The sequence below is a fragment of the Takifugu rubripes genome, chromosome 8 (assembly GCF_901000725.2).
Source record: "Takifugu rubripes chromosome 8, fTakRub1.2, whole genome shotgun sequence".
Lineage (NCBI taxonomy): Eukaryota > Metazoa > Chordata > Actinopteri > Tetraodontiformes > Tetraodontidae > Takifugu > Takifugu rubripes.
The window spans coordinates 6,026,506-6,044,487 of NC_042292.1; positions in this window are offsets into that span (position 1 = coordinate 6,026,506).

Genomic DNA, 17,982 nt, shown 5'->3' on the forward strand with positions numbered 1-17,982 from the left:
AGACACAGCAAGGGAATATTTTAACTCTCCACTGAATCTGAGAACTCAACGTCTCGCTCCAAATGGCTGAAAACAGGAAAAAGCTGTGGGTGTAATTGGACCATGGCAGTGGAGGTCAGGAGTCAATGGTCTTATTTGAGGGCTAACACCATTTAAAACTAATTTGAGACTATGTGTTTTTGTGCCTTTAACTAAGTTTCTAACCCGATCTGTATTGAGGTTCGTTGTGCTTTTAAAAGGGACCTGCTGCCCCGCAAAAGGCCATTTAATGGTTTTTCAAACCCACAGAATTACTTTAATGTACTGCAGATCAAAGGATAAAACGGGGGCTTTGGCACACGCTGGAAAAAATGAAGTACCGCCAGGCAAAAAAAAATTCTTATCACAAGTCTATACTGGTTCCAGTCGTAGCGAAATATAAAATACTTTAATAACTCAAAAAAGACAGAATCACTAAAAATAACAGAAACTGCGCATTGGTAAGTAAAAATATAATTAGTTTGAGGGAAACCGGGATTATTCCAAGTTCTATACGTAGGTGCATGTTGTGTTCACGTGCATTCAGATCCTGTTGCTCCTGTGCACCTGTGTGAGGCACATTAGTGTACTCACTTTGTCATTGGTGTTTGTGTGTAAGTAGCTGGGTCAGGACCTGGAGGCCTGTCCCAGGAGAGCCTGCTTCCAACGTGACCAACTAACACTACAAACAATTAAAAACCACCGCTGCCCACCCCCCCACGGGCATTCTACTCCATACAGATGAGGTCGGAGGAATTGCTGCTCTGCACTGCGCTGGATTCCAAGCTGAACCTTCAGTATCCGGTCTATAACGATGTCGGGCAACAGAGGATGGAGAGGCAGAATCGATACGGCTACGCCTGTGGACCAGTATGGAGACAGAGGGCTATTATTAGGATGTCCTTTCTTTACCACCTGAGCCACTTACACACTCCAGACAGTCACACACTCCCATCTTTCCTCACTTAAAAGCACTTGCCCAGATGCACAATTAAAAGTTCACATTACAGATCAACAGCACACTCTCTCTTTTATACCTTGAATTCACTTAAAATGAAGCAAAACTGATGCAAAATTAATCACGACTTTGAAACCAAACAAAAAATTCAGAATCGTGGGCTTATCTGACGCAACACAAACCCATTGGCCCGAGAGGGGGACTCTTTAAGGCCTGAGCAGAGTCTGATCGAATCAAAGGATCTGAATTTATTAGCAGTAGCAGATGAGCCAGTCAGTACAATAGCCATCCGACCAGTTATCTCCCTGGGCATATGCTGTGTCCACTGCTCCAGAACCCTGCTGTCAAAGCCATTGTGAATCCTAATGATCACAGTGCATCCCAACACACACACACACACATGCGGTCTTCGCTCCAGGGGTCCTGACAAAACAGGAGACGGTGGGGACTCGTCAGAAGACAGCAATGCCGGTGCGCTCCACCTGCTCACTGATTCTTACGCCTGGAGGAGCCTGAAGGCACTGCCATCACAACCTCCCTGTCCATGAAACACACACACACACAAGCACCCACACACAACTACAGACAAAACGCGCACAGGCAGATGCCCACATTCTGGCAGACACACATAGTCCCGCAATGTATACATACTCCTGCTCTCATATCTTACTTATTTACTTCCACACCATTTTTGCCTCCTGTGCCCCTGATCGTCACCCTTATCCACATCCTTGGTCATACCCCCCCCCCCCCCCCCCCCTAACCTTCCCATCACCCTCCACCCCCAACTGCAGAAAGTACTGAATACACACACACACCCACACACACACCCTCACCTGTCAGGTAACATCAGAGGAGGGGAGAGTTGAAGAGACGTGACAGAGTGCTAGAAGAATGGTGTGCCAAGAACACGGATCTCTGCTCTGGAAGACAACAAGGTCCAGCCCTTCACCTTTGGCAAGGATCTAGACCTTGTTTGGAGGGTGCTGGAGACTCTCCAGTAGTGAGAGGAGAGGCTGTAATATTAAGAAAAGTAAGTTCTGATCATCAATCGGTGCAGCCCAAAAGAAACAATGATGGAAAAAAGAGAGGGGGTAAACCATGGTGTTGGGACGGCCAACACAAGCAGCCTGGAGGGCTTTCCACCACCAGGCTGAACAAGTTGGCCAGAATGCTTGCAGCTCCTGTCTGTGGTGACCCATTCACTCTGTGAAATACTAGTCTGCCGCAGCCAAAAATAGGAGGGATGACCAAGTTTGCATGTTTGTTGTTGCATCGTGAGCTTTGAGATAAGCAAAAAGGGAAAATTGTGCCAAACGTGGGTGAGATGAAGATCATCGGTTCGGTGAAAAAGAGCCAGAATCAAAGAATGAGTCCATCCGTGAAAGCCAGAACAATATTCATTGCTCAAAAGAAACAATTTTTTTTAAATGTCCTGGTAATGTCTTATTTATTCATTATATTTAAGGTATATATACATTAAATATTTGACTTTTTATTTTGGAAATGGGTCATTTTTTCTTTCCTGTTTTTGTGGAACTCTGTAAAGTAATTAAAAACTATTTAAGGGGATTAAAACAACTGGAAAAAAACCATCATACATAAATAAAAAAATGCACGTCAGTTTCTTAGGAATTGTGCATCCAGATCACTCATTGACCCTCTGATGGATTGATGAGCTCTGCCCACCCTCAAGGAAATATGCAGCACTGGAATTCAAGGCTTATTTACATTTCTGTATTTTTAACCTGTATAATCAGGTTTCTGAAACCTTTTTTTTCCAATGTCTGTGCACATACAAAACGGTAGGTCATGGGTACAAAAACAAAATGTCGTCCCCTGCATGGAAAACAACTGAAGCTGCGGAAATGAATTGGTAATGCCCCTGCATGTGTTGGCCTTGGGAAAACATTCTCTCTTTATAATTAAGCCATTGGCAGACTCGAGGAATCCTCTACGTCTCCTCCCTAGATTGAGCGGAATGTTAAATGCCGTCACAACTAATTGGTTCCCCTGCCTCCTGTTTGTCATGGGAAGAACGCAACAAATTGACGCCCTCTATCAACTCCTTTCGGAACTGGGAAATAAAACAACAGGGTGGTTGTCTCCTGTCACGCCAAATAGACTGGCAGTCATTCGGGTATTAGAGAAGACTGATGTCACAAATTAGTCACTGACAGTAGAGTGGGGTGGGGGGGGGGGGGGGGGGGGGGGGGTGGGGGGGCCCTCTTCACTGCTAGCCAAACCGTAAACTTCTTTGGATTATAAAACAAAAGGAATCTATTTATTCCCTCTTCAAGAGCCAGATTATGTTCTCACACGTGTAATTGTCTCCCCAAGCCCAGTGCTGCTCATTTATTGACTCAGAGAAAGCTCCGGCAATTGAATTTGAGAAAAAGCCCTCCACACAAATTTGAGGAGCTATTCGAAACTTAGAAAGCCACTTTATCAAAATAACTAGCCATCTCTGGTTAAAGCTATACTCTGCGTCCTGGAGAGCCATTTTCACAAAAGGCGAGAACAATTTTGCTTCATCAAGAAGAAGTGGGCCTTCTGTAAACAGCCATTTTGCTTCCGCGTCTTCCTGTCTCCCGCCCTTACATCTCGAGAGGTGCAGCGGCCCGATTCTTGTGCCTGAAGTGACTCTCCATGCTCTCAAAACTTACATCACCCAGGCTTTTCTCCACCAGCTGGTAGGTTTTTGTGGGCTCTCAGCTGAGATGGGTGTTGGATGTGAGTGTGTGTAGGTTATCGGGTGGGCAGCAGGAGTGGGTTCTCTGCGAGGGGCAGTAAATGCTGGAATTCCTAATAGGAGGTAATTGAAATGTGCACTTAAAACCTGTTGGCTGGTATTGTTTTTCCCTTCGCACCACAATCATGTGCTAGACTCTGTCCTCAGCATGCACAAGGCTTCCTGATTAATGGGCACTGTGGATTATATCGGCATTTAACCATATATTCTAGCACAAGGCTAAAAAGAAAGTACACATCATACGCTTGCTGGAGATTTTCTTTCACAGCTACTGCGCTGACTTCCTCGCTCCTGATTGGCAGAGAGATGCAGCCTTGAAAAGTTTTACTGAAATATAACAAAATTCCATGAGTAGGCTGCTTGAGGATGTGAAGTGGATGGTTCACAGAAACAGCCCCCACTTCACAGTTCTTATTCTTTCTCATAATACATTTTTCCTGCTGTGCTTTCTGGACAAATGCGTCCTCCACTTTTGTCACCTTTAGACAGATTTAAGTAGTTGTCGCAATTGAGCGAGCGCTTTATTCAAAATAACGCGGCTCTAGCTGCTATTGTGTGTCGCAGACGGTGTGGGGACACAGTGTATTTGCAGTGGGCCTTGGGAGTGGAAGTACCTTGATCTGAACAATAAATGAGGAGAAAGACAAAAAAAACAACCACGAGACGGCGAGAGCAGAATGCAGACACGGGGGTTCACATGATCCAGTTCCACTTCTAATAATCCTTTATTTTAAACGGTTGGAAAAGCAATAGGACTGAAATTCTATCGCCAGCCGCCTTGCTCAATCAGCCACAACATCTTGCTCCAGCAAACAGAAGCTGTGGTGCTGCCGTTTAGCACCGGGATAATGATCAGATTAAAAGCTTTGACTGCTGAGACTTGGACTGAGGCCAGGTGATGGGAGCAATTTCGCCACCCAATCACCAGCGGAGCATGGAGGGAGAAGTGCACCATTGGCTCCTGACGACGGCAGGGAGGGGGTCGCGAGAAAAGAGAGCTGGAACCATCCCAACCTTAAAAAGCGGCTGATTCAACAGTTCCTATTGTCAGATTCCATTACACTCCCTCTGTCTTTGCCTTTTTTTTTTCACTCCAAAGCTAATCGAGTCATTTTGTCTGTCTCTCGGTTTCACTTAAAAATACTTCTGTTTGTTTCCGCTCGCACAAACGCGTGCTGGGAACGACACACGAGGCAAGATGGAGAAATAAATAGAAGGAATCGAACATTTATAAAAAGCTGCGAGCAAGGCGATGAGACATCTTTGTCAGTGAGAGAAAGACACGAGCGGGCCGGCGCTCTAATCATCGATCGGATGATTAAAGCAGATGAGGAGGGCTTTCTCCCCCAGTGAAAGATCTGATTGCCGGTCTCCTCCTGCCTGGTGTCCAGGGAGCACGCCGGCGGCAGCGGCTCAGGATCAATACACTCAATCTTGGCTGAGAGGGGCAGCGTCAGTCATGCTGTGCCAGACTATTAGGACCAAGTAGGCAGACAGTGAATAACTCCATGCTTCCACAGTCCCACCTCACACCTCAAGGGGAAGCGATGAAGTAGCCGGCCAGCTGGAACATGTGGGAGGGGGGGTCTGGGTGTGTGTGTGTGTGTGTGTGTTTCCACTTAAAGGAAGCTTTTTCTGCCAGGTGCTACTTAGGAAGATCCAAACTCATAGTTTTTTAAGCGTATTAGGATAAACCAAGCCGGGCCCAATCCAAAGCTCTTAAAATCTTTTATTAATGCAGTGAAGATATGGGAATAAATCTAATTTCCTTCACATTAGGTCATATTTTCATGCCATGGCTGGAATTCACTGGCCATCCTGTCGACTTCCTGTTGCTGAGCTTTTCACTGTCTATGTGCAAATTGACATCCGAAGAAAGGACTCTGCAATACGAGTGAAACAGTCTATTGCCCACAGCTGAAATAGAGGCGCTTTGGAGAGTGGAGTAATGTTACATTGTGTCTGACAAATCTGAATACACGGTAGGGAGAAAAGACTACGGGGAGCACGGACAGACAGATTTTTTGGAAAAGAAGTAAAGAGGTGCTCCGTCTCTGCCAGACTCTGTAACTGCATGGAGCTCCTGCAGATAGAGCACGGAATGCAGCGCACATATCCAGTTCTCTTTTCCATTCCTGTGGGAATTAAGAGGTACTATATTTGTTCCCTTTGCAGCTCCTGTCTTTTATCAGCACTTGATTTGATCAGAACTTGATTTCTTAACATATTTTTTCACAGCCATACAGACAGTGTTTCTTTTAAGGCTTTTGCTTGATAATGTAGAGTGTAATGTGAGTAAATTAACAATTGTTTCAACATGAGAACAGCTGTTATGTGTACCTCTGGTATTCACTGCTCTCCTACCCTCATGGGAGCCTATATCTGAAGATAATAAACCAACTAGGGAACATTCTATTAGGGCTTTCTTCCAACTTTTCACTGGTAAACTTGGTCCAGGTAAAATGTAGAAATAAAAAAGTTCCATGGACACTATTTTCTGCGTGTAAGCATGAAACTAACCAGATGTTTAAATGTCAGGGGTAGCTACCAGTGAGCATGCGGTGATAGCATCAATGGGCCATATGGAGAGGTCTCCTCAACATGACTTTCAATTGTGAGGGCATATATGTGTTCAAGATTTCTTCCACATGGTCCTCTCCCAGTTTGGGTTGATTGAATTCCATTGAACAGCAACAACTCCTTTTAAACACACTTTCCAAGACAGCCAAGAGTCTCATCCGCCCCCCATATATCAAGCTGTGACATCTAACCACCCGTGTAACATGTCTTACTCTCATGAATTCAGTTTTAAGGGGGGACATGAACAGAATAAAGGCAGCAAGTCCAAGTTTGTTTCACTTAGAACTTTGGTGTTTTTTTTTTTTAAAAGTTTAATCAAACCCTGACCTGTAAGCAGGATAAACATCCATGTAAAATTCCATTCTCGCAGTTTTCTATCACTAAATACCAATACAGCCTTGAATTCAAACCACATTTATCCAACAGTGTTTGTGTGGTACAAGAGGGCAAGTTTGATATTCTTTCTTTCACCGTTTACTGCTTACTTATGTGATTAAATGTGCAAGTTAATGCTAAGTATGTCTGAATGATTCCATTCAAGTCCATGGGAATAAGTTCCCCTCTTCAAAAACAATTAAACAACAAATGACTGCCTCGGTACCCCAAAATGCACTCCGTTGCTTTGGTTGCCCAACCGACTACAGTGTGGTGCTGTGCTGTATGCAGTCGGTGAAAAACTTGCATGCATGAAAGGAGTGCTGAGGACAGTACTTCTGAGACAGCTGTGTCCCTGACAGACGATGGATGGCCCAGGTCCATCTGGATGCAGCAGCAACATGATGTATATATTGCCAACAGCCAATGGGAGCTATCAATCCCTCCTTCACCATGGTGACGGAATGCAGCAGCTAAACAAGGATTACAGCCTTTGTCTTTATATTTTTGGATGAATATTACCTTGTCCAGATAAGACTGTGACATCTTCTAGGAAGTGCAAAATCTCAGAGGACAGATCTGCTGCTCAAGCGTTATAGAAATCTGATAATGAAGGCAGCATGTGGGGGCACCAACATTGACGTTGTCATGACAATGTAAAAGTCTTTAGATAGCCAGTTTTATGAACTTTTTAAGAATTTAAACATGTATTTTTTACCGTTGCGAAAAGAGGTAGAGAGAGTATATTTGTTATGGATGGATGCTAATATTAGCTTGTCGTATCATTCTTTGTATCATTGAAGAGTTTGGCTTTGTTAATTTCATATAATCCATCCAGCCAAGTAAAGTGTTTGCAGCATTACTCTCCAATCTCCATCTTTAAAAAAAATAATAATAAAAAAGCAGGCAACCTTGTCAGTCGAGCAGTGGAGATGCAAAGAGGAATTGGAGGAACGGCCTTGCTACAGGACCATTCTGAATATGTTAACAGCTCCGCTTTCCTTGAACTGTCACAACTAGAAAATCCAGCGTGTTAAGAGCTTCCCATGCAGGCAGCCATGAATATCTGCTGTTTCAATACACTTGGCCACAGAGGCTCTTAAAAAGCACTTGTTGTAATACATGACCAATCCCCCAGCAGTCAGTGCAGGGGAGTATTAACATCTCCTCAACCTAGTTGAGGTTTTAATGTGATGGAGATGTTATTAGAGCCATCGCAGGCTCCAAATGAATGGCCAGTGGAAGCATCACGGCAGGAGAGAATGGAGGGAACACACCGACCTTCGCCTCACCAAGGACAAGGACGCCGGTGCTCATAAAAAAGAGGGGGGTGGTCCAATTGTTCACACCAGCAATTGCTGATGAACCAAGCCTTGGAGTCAGGCCTCTGTTCCCGTTACTCAGGTCATGTGTTGTGCTGTACTGTCGTCTTTAGTGAATAAATGTATCAATGAACAATAAATATTCTATATTGACCATGGGGGCATTAATGATAGAAATGACTATGCTGTTTACTATCAGGAGCTGCTCCTCTCGTCTCGGGGAACAGCCGTCCGACCTCCACACTGTTCCTTTTGAAGTGTAATTATTTTTGCTTTAATTAAGCGCATCATGCTTAGTAAACACAAAAACATGGTCTCTTCAGAGGACTGAGCCGGGGGTTCACATTAGACACGAAGTTTCCCTCTGAATGGGCTTTGGCTCTGCTCCAAACTGGGCACCGTTCTCATTGTGTGACCAGTGACGAGTTTCCAGAGGGGGAGACTGGAGCTACATGTCCGACACTGGGTTCTCCCATTGTTCTAACACAAAACATGTTGTTCTTTGTTGTGTGCTAATAACACACTGGCTGAAATCTGTAAGTCAAATGCAGGAGGACCTGGCATGAAAACTCAAGCGGAGAGAGAGGAACGGAAAAATTGTTGTTACAAGTTTTTTTTAACTGAGATTTTCATGTTTATTGCAGAATATTTCCAATAAAAACAGAGCGATTCTGGGTTTGTAGTTCAAATGGGCTGAATATGAAACACTGGACTCTTTCATATCAAGTGACCTTGAGTTTAGATTGCACAAAATCCAACACACTTTCTTTAATACATTCAATTATGGCATCAAACCCAAAAAGATAAAACGTGTTAATATTTACTTGCCAGATTCAGCAGCAATGTGGAAGGTGGAGGGAGGGGGGGGGTTGAGAAGGAGGGTGGAGGAGGGGGTGTCGTTCTCCCAGCAACTAATTACTTAAGCAGTTGTCAAAGGTTTGAAGCTCGCTCTTGAATTCCAATGAACACTGTCCATGGACAGCGGTGGTTTTGCATATATTATGAATATTTCAGCTTCTCCCAGTAACCTTGGTGTCGTTTGGCAGATAGGGGCTGGCAGAGAGCCATTTAAAATCTTCTCTGTTGCAGAAGGGAGGAGACAGGGTATTAAGCTTTATCTATACTTGACATTTTGAAGCATTTGTAATTAATTCATATAGAAAATCGCCCCCCCCCCTGCATTTTTCCAAATGAGTGACCACAAACGGTCCATAACGAAAAAGGTAACCGCTATTGTTTCTGCAAAAGGACACCAGACACAATCTAGATTACATATTAACACAGTCGAAAAAGTTCTCCGGAAAAACATCACGTTTAGCTGTTGTTTGGGTTTTTTATGTTGAATGGACGGAGGCCTGGGTGCATGGACTCATGGAGGGTTGAGTGCAAATATAGATGCACGTGTAAGTGCATCGAAAAGTGGAAGTTTAGCCAGATGGACAAAGTGTACTCTGTCTAGGTGTCTAATTCCTGGCAGGATCCCAAAGACACGTGCATGCGTGTGTGTGTGTGTGTGTGTGTGTGTGTATGTGTGTGTGTGTGTAAGCACTTATTTTTTAGAACTTGCATTTTGGGCATACAATGTCCGATTATGTAAATGAGTCATTTAGGTTAAATATAGGACACATTTTCCATTTTCGTCCTTTCATATAAGGTCCAAAATTTGGTTTTCTGTGTGCACCAACACCTTAATTTCCACACAAAGGAGCTCCTCAGCTCACAGTTTGTCTCAGACAAAGCTACGGTCCTTAACTGTAATATAAAATAAATCATCTGGCACCATTGTCCTGAGAATATGATCATATAAAGACTGCAACTCCTCTTTAATGCTGGAGGTACACTGCAGCGCCCCCAGGGGGCAGGAGGTCAGCCAGACACTCAGCAGGGTGAGAACACATAGCAGGAAGGTGAAACCCATGTTGAAAGCTCAGATAGATCCACTTGTGGTAAGCAGTACTATATGCGAGTCAGCATTAGCTGACAATCACAAAAGATCCCCCCTCCCACAAACACACACACACACACACACACACACACACACACACACACACACACACTTTAAGGTAAACACAATATCAACCACTGCAGACTGCTCGTCTTTACACGTATTGAAAACATAAGTATATGTGAAAGAAACCTCCCTGACATTTTTTTTTTTATAAAGCGAAACACCTCAGGTTAATCCACCAGCCTTGAAAGTTCTGAAAGTTCTACAGTACTTCCTGAGTCTCCACAGTTTAGATATAATACTTTTTTCAGTTTGCATTTTCTCCCCTGAGTCGCAGACAGGGATGAATTCATCTTTTCTCCGCTCCTTCCTCTTTAGCTTGGTGAGCCGAAATGGCCGGCTCAAAGCGTTTGAACACATTCCACAGACCTTTCGGGTTACCTCAACAATTTGGCCTTGCGGTTCTTTCCTCCAAAATAATTTTATATCCAGCTAAAAAGGATATAATAACCACTGTTCTGAATATAGCCGTATGGTGGTTGCATTATTTTATCTTGTTAGACGTTTCTGTGGACTTTTCTGTCATGCTGTGAAACCGGATCTTTCGACGCATTCAGAAAAGGTCTCTGCAGTTAACAGCCCACCGAGGAGTTTTGTAATTTGTATCATTAAATAGCTCTTTCTAGTCCCGTGCTCCCTTCTAAATAGCTCTTCTAACATAGATCAAATCCAAAGACCTTCGTTGTCGTACTTTTCAGGGTTATTTTTTAGATAGTAGATATACAAAAGCAAATTCACATTTTTGTTGCCGGTTATTCAACTGCCGATTCAAAACCATTCGTGTTTCAGGTCAAAGCAGTTTTATAAATCGGGGTCTCCAGCCATCTTTGCTGCCTCCAAGTGGTCCTCCACAAATTCCACTGCCGTGCATTTAAATTTGTTGACAACATGAGCGGTGGCCAATTTACAATTTAATGCAGTTCGTGCAAGGATTAGTGAAGGGGAAATGTTTTTGTTAAAGACTATTGAAAGAGTGCATGTGCATGAATAATTCCTCAAACATTGCCAAAATGTCAGAGTGAGAGCTCTATCCACATAATTTACACTTTGGCCACAAATCCCAATTATAAGCTTCACACAATTATACAGTCCATTAGAGGGTGTTGGATTTTGCCTTCACTTTAAAGTTATTCAGTTAATTGTTTAAGTGGAAAAAATGGGAAAATCATTGTCTCCTAAATTTCAACGGTGTTAATCTTTCATTATAAAATATGGGATGTCTAAATTATCCATGACTGCCTCTAGTGGAGCCTGCCTTGGAGGATCATTAACAACCGTAGTAAGTAAACAGGAAACACACTTTAACTCAACATTAACTACCAAAGTCGTCTGCGGACGTGATCCACTGAGATCCACTGAGGTGACGACACCAGTGTGAAGACTTCAGAAAGCATCCGCGCCTCATCCGCAAGCCAAGCCTCTCAACGCCATTGTGTCCACGTTCGAAGAAGCGGGAGCGGCCTCGGGAGCGGCGTGGGGGGTGGGTGAGTGTGTCTCAGTGTGTTTGGAGAGAGCGTGCCTGTCCCAGAGGTTGCCAACTGGCATTAGGGGAATGTGAATCAGTGAGGGACCACCGCAGTGGTATCCACTCGCAGTAGTGGTGTCCAGACCATCCCTGCCCCACCCCTCTTCAGTACACACGACACACCACAACTGCCCACCCCTCAACACCCTGCCCCTGTGTTCTCAGCCTCCCCACCCCCCATCCTTGTCCCTTGTTTCTGCCTCCAGCTTTAGCACTTCCTACTTTAGTTCTGCCTGAGTGCGGAGCAGCTCTCTCTGCAGTTTAGTGAGTGGCAGGGAAGATGCAGACTGACACCACGCTGATTCAGTGTGTGTGTGTGTGTGTGTGTGTGTGTGTGTGTAAGAGAGGGATGCGTTATGTGTGGGCTTACTGAAGAAAAGAGAATGAAGGCAAATGTGCTTTTGCACGTTCATGTGAGGCCATCTGACCTGTGTGTCTTTCCTAATTGAAAACCTGTCCACGTGAGAAGGAATAGGACACAAAGAATCTTCGGAGACTCATCAGATGTTGTCTTCTGTGGGCTGTGATGACATCTCTCCATTCCCCTCTTTTCACAGTGAAGAATGCTGTTTACTCAGGGGCTGCCTCCATGTGAAGCCTGTGTGCCGTATAAAGCGGTGGGCTGTCTGTGAGGAGGCCAGCTCCCAGTCTTCAGGGTGCCATCCTGTGGCAACATCACAAGAAATGTCAAAGATTTTGAAGGCTTGGTTAAATACAACTGGATTTCTTTGCCTTAAACCTTCAATGACATTTTTGGCTGTCGGAAAGGTCAGCGTGCAGCTCCTGTGAAATGCTAGCTCTTTTGGGGTGAACTTCAATACAAGATAATAAATCCCTCTTTCTTCTTTCCCTTCTTTACTTTCAGCGCTGGCTGAGGCACAATAGCCTGTCAACATGTGCAAAAACACAGGCTTAATGGATATTTCTCTCATTCTGCCTGCAAGATTTATGTCTGCTGTGCCATCAAATACAACACCAAATCCAAATTTTCTGAAGGATTTCCATATTTCCTGATTTAACTTGGAATATTTGCCACAACAGAAACCATGTAACAATTCTGAGCATAATTAACATTACTACATTTTCTACTGACAGGAGCTGCTCCTCTTGCTCAAAGTAACATTTAAAGATTCAGAAAAAAAAGAACTGAGAACATTTTAAATGAAATACTTACGCCCTGTTTTTTCTTTTAATTTACCAACTTTCACACTCTGCAGACAGTCATAATGTGCTGTCAAAATCTTCACATTACTCATAATATATATTCAGTGAAAAATTTAAGTCGTCCTACGACAAAGGCGATACGCTGCTGGCGAGGTGCAGAAAAGGGCCTATAATGGCTCAAGGTCACACTTCCCATCCAACAATTTTAAGGTTGTATATGATTGTTTTGCAATAAAAGAGAGATTCAAGTTTAAGAGCTCAACCAAAAAGCATAAATAGATTTGATTTGACCCTTAAAATCCTGTAATTCTGTAAAAAAAATTTAAAACGACTTTTACTGGCCATTGGGTCAGGATGTAAAAATTGGTATCTACAGGAAAACAAATGGAGCAGCATTAACACTGCAGAGATGTAATTAAAATATTGATTGGGTATGTTTTTTTCCATGGCTCATTTCCATCTCTCGGGATCCACTGGAAACAAACATTTCCAAAGGAAACAGCCTATCAGAGTCAGTAAATAGCATTTGAAATCTCCCAAACCTGAAATAAGTAATCACTCGCATTTTGGTTGCAGTGTCCAGCTGTAATTTTTACTGCTGGTTTTACCAGAGGACGCTGCTGTCCACCATCCGCAGTGATGCACAATTACTCCTTCAATATGATGCCACACAAAGACGATTTGGAGAGATGGAGAATCAGATGAAAAGCATTGAACAGGAATTAAATCATGTTTTCCACACCATAGGTTCAGAAAATGGTGCTTGAGACACTGGAGAGCCCAGCGGCGGATTCCAATCTGTGGGCTGAAATTGGAAATGAACAGCGGCGCCGTCCCCATTCTGACAGCCTCGTGTCAATAAAAGTCAGTTTCCCTCCATTGCTTCCCATAGCTGACCACAAAAGAACCTTTTCCCCCAGTACAGTCCAGGCAGCAGACGGCTAATATTGTGATAATGTGCAGAAAAATGGCGCAAACGCTTATGCCCAGGAAGAATTCAGCAATTAATTTGACCAAACTGGTATTCAGCAGAGGGTGGGTGGGGGGGTGAGGAGGGGGGGGGGGGATTTGGTACTTAATGTTGGTGTCTTTGAAGGCCCCACCTGTGTTCATAAGTGCTGTTTTATACAGCAGTGAATTGGTGGATCTCTGCATTCGGCACTTGCCAGCTCTCCATGCAGAGGATCATATAAGGTGATTTATGGTTGTGGGGTGAATTATGGAAACAGTGACCTTCCCTTTACATCCCATCAAACAGATAACTGGCCAGTAAGTTGCTGTTATGATAGTAGGCGGGGGCCAGAAGACTGTAATGCCTGTTTACATGCTCTGGCGCAGGCGGACGGCAGACGGGAGCAGATTCCTATCGGACAATATTCTGAGAGTCAAATGAATTTTGGTTCGCTGGAACTCCGAACACGGCCGCAGATCTGGCCTGACAAAACGCCGTTAAAGGTGCGATCTCATATTTTCCCTTCTCAAACACAATGTCAAGACAATCAGATCTTTTTTTTTCTTCTTCTTCTTCTTTTTTGGAGAACAAAACCTTCATCCCCCCCACCTTTGTTTGCACTTCCAATTTGCATATCAAAGAAATCCCATCGGGACCTGCTTTGCATATTTACATCTGATTAGTAACTTTAAATGAACATGTCAAAAATGGTCGAGTTTTCTTTTTTGAATGTGCGAGGACTACCTAGCTTGTATAATTAGTGCCAGCACATGTAACGTAGCCACAAAACAAAACAAGCTGATTTCAAACGGCACAAGAGGCACCTTTTATATTGCCTTTCATTAGGCGTGCTCAAGTATTCCTGTCTCACCTTGGACCTCAAAGCTTGCAAAATGATAACTCTTTTCGAATGATAAAGACAAAAATATGTACTGTATGTTTGTGGTAATATTTCTTTGCAATGACATTAGGGTCTTGTAAATTCTATCAGTCCTCTTCTGATGGGAATATTTTTAGATGTACGGAGGAAGAGTTTGAAAAGAGAACAGCTGGGTTGAAGGTCACATAGTTGTGTGACAAAAACAATCTGTCTGCGCACCGTCATATAGTTCAAAGTCACAATAGGGTAAAGTGATATTCTGTCTGCTTACCTGCCAGCAGAGTATGTCTCAGCACTGACATGTTATTCCTCTCATTCTGGCGAGCAGACGCCACATCTGAAACCAAATTTAAACATTTTATTTTCTCTCTTTTGTCACATGTGGGAGGGACAGGCTCGAGGGTCCCAGCTTTCTTATCGCCAGAGATGTGAAACTTGACATGTTTGACGCACTGTGCACGTGTGTGTGTGCACGTGTGTGTGTGTGTGTGTGTGGGATGTTGAGAAATTTAAACCAAACTTTTTCCCCGCCCGAAACTTGTGAGGATGAGCTCTTGCAGGCCGCAGCGTGCACACAGGGAGCCTAAAAATGAAGTATGTGATTATTAATTGGAGTCTATTTTGATTCAGTATTCCACGCCGCACGTCGTCACGGGTCCTCGACGGGATTGTGTCTGCGCGTGCTGGGGAAGGAGGGGAGGGGGGGAGGGGGAGCAGTCTGGAGGGCTGCGGCGTTCGGAGCACGGCTCGCTACCCGCACTTCGGCATACCAATGAGTGGGGTTAAGAAGGCACGGCTCCTCGTGGAGACACCGTTCCTTCAGCAGACCCAATCCGCCAAGTCTCCACGGACCCATTTCCAAAAGCTGCTCCTAATGTGGGCTTGTGTCAATCACCCCCACAGACAGCTCCCCCTCGCCCCCCCCTTCCTGTCCATATGAAATAGTCATACATTAGGAACCAGGGGAGAGCACCTCACTGTCGAGGAGTCCTCATGTATTCTAATGTAATTCAAAAGCTATGGGTAGTTAAGTGGAAGGCAGTTGCTGGATGTTTCCTTCTTTTTTGGGCTTTCAAAGAGTTGAATTTCGACATGCAAGAACCGGGCTGCCTTTTGTCTCTGTTTGTTTGTTTATGAAAAGTCACACTGTGCAGGCAAGGGGAGGATTTAACAGAGGAAGCGTTGTTCTGTCAGCGAGTGGACGGGGGGCTGGATATTGGAGCTCTGGCTGACATGTTTATGTGACAAAATCATTTGACGGCTTTGACACTCCATAGACAAACATCTTCAAAAGAGGCGGCGTATACCTGCTCAAACTACACAGCGAGAGTCTTCATTTCTGCTGCCAAATGCACATGAGGTTGATATGCTCACTTCACTTTAGAAAGGAATGCAGTTCTGGCTTCATCAAGGGTAAATCTGGCAGGGATACCTTTAATACTTGTAAAAGCTTACATTTTAAAAAGTAAGATATATCTAGCGGTTATCTTCTTGTATAATGTCAGTACTAGCCCCAAGCTGGAAGGGAGTGTCTACAAATAAACACAACGGGATGAGGCAAAAAAAATTCTGAAGTTATTCTGACACAATCAAACATTGTTTTACATTCGAAATGATTTCAGATTATACGTACCTTTTAAAAGTGAAATATAATCACTGTGGCCCTTCAGGACCTTATGGTGGGCGGTTTTGACAGATTGCCTGAGCAAAAATGGAGTAAATAATTGTATTTAAAAAAGTATATATACGTAGTGTGTGTATATATATATATATAAACTGGATTTTAAAGAGGAAAAAATAATTTTATCCCTCATGAAAAGAGGTCTGTGACCGGAACATCTTCTCCATCCTGTATTAACTCCCAATTCATTTCAGCAATCTCATTGTACAACTAATGTATTATCCCAACGTCAGGAGTCACGCTGCTGTGCTGCTACAAAGTTCCTCTATGACCAAGGATCCAATCTCCTCTGGGGTCAAAGTACATCCAGCCTCCATAGCCGGACCAATAGGACCATGCATGGCTGCCTGCGGCTCATGCTGGGTCAGAGGTATAGAGGAAAGTCCACGGGATGCCAAGGTGGGATGAGTAAACCACAGGGATGCGAGTGGATTTACTCTCCAGCTAGCATCCTTTTTGGTTGGAATGGACCTGTTGTACTGTCTCAATGTGTTATAAACAACACAGAAAGATGAACAGGCAGCAAAGAAAAAGCCGGCAGGGAGAAAAAGAGAGGAGAGTTTCCCCCCCTTACCCCCTGGTCAAGTGTCTCATATTTAGGTCTCAGTAGAACGCACTAATGAAGAACACTAAGCCAAGGATGATCATTTTTGCCAAACGTTGAATGTTTAACATCTCCTGATGCCAAACTTGAATGAAAACTTAATTTATTGTTTGAAAAGACAGCGATGAACTCATTGCAATGGAGGCTGGGATGAAGAGAATTTTTCATGTTCCCTTAAATGTCAAAGGTTGTTGCTTGGAGAAAATCTTTCTGTATATGAATGACCTCTGGAATGTGCCTTCAAAAAACATACTTGATTTGTTTCCCTCATTGTCCAGAGCAGAAATTAAAGTCTCCGTGGGCTAACGACATAAACTAATGTAATAATGGTCACATATTTTGCTCCAGTGAGATCGTTGGAACAAAAAAATGTTTTTAAAGATGATAAAACCACTGCCTTTGAATGATTTCAATAGTTGTTGCTGTACGATGAAAATTCCTCACAAAGTGTCAGAAGAGCAGGGACTGTTAAAGAGGATTTTTATTTCATGTTTCTTTGCATTAAATATTAAACCAAGACACTATTCTACAGGTTCTCTGTCATTAAATGTTAGAAGGAAAGGGAGGACTAGTTTTTACAAATGTACAACAGGATACATTTGAATCAAGCCACATAAAGGTGTCACAATCAGCTGCCCTCAAAAAGACACATTCCTCTCCTGCAGCCTCTAATTTCTACCAATATTCAAATCATCTATTTTTTTTTTCAAGTGTAAATATGTTACACAATTCCATGAAGAAAAGACTTTAGAAAGAATCCAGAAAAAAATCTTTTCAACTGGGCGCACTTGCTATATAACATGAAGACCGATGGAGGAATTTATCATTACTGTGCAAAGCCAAACGGTATGTGTGCTTTTAAAATTAATGACAGAAGCACTCTGACTTTTAGTCCATCTAAAATTTTCATTAAATTTCATTATTCAGCTGTCTCTGTGGCCCTGAATTAATAAAATCCAGGTATCATACCATGAATTCATATTACGTCTGAGATGGATGGAGCCGAGAATGACGGCTTTTCCCACACATTTGCACGACACAATTAAAATACAGTAATTATCTGCTCTTAAAGCTGCTGCAAATATACTTTAACATTGCTGCAAATGTTCCACTGAAGGATTCTGAGAAATACTGTAAACATAAAAACAATGAGGGTGGCTTTT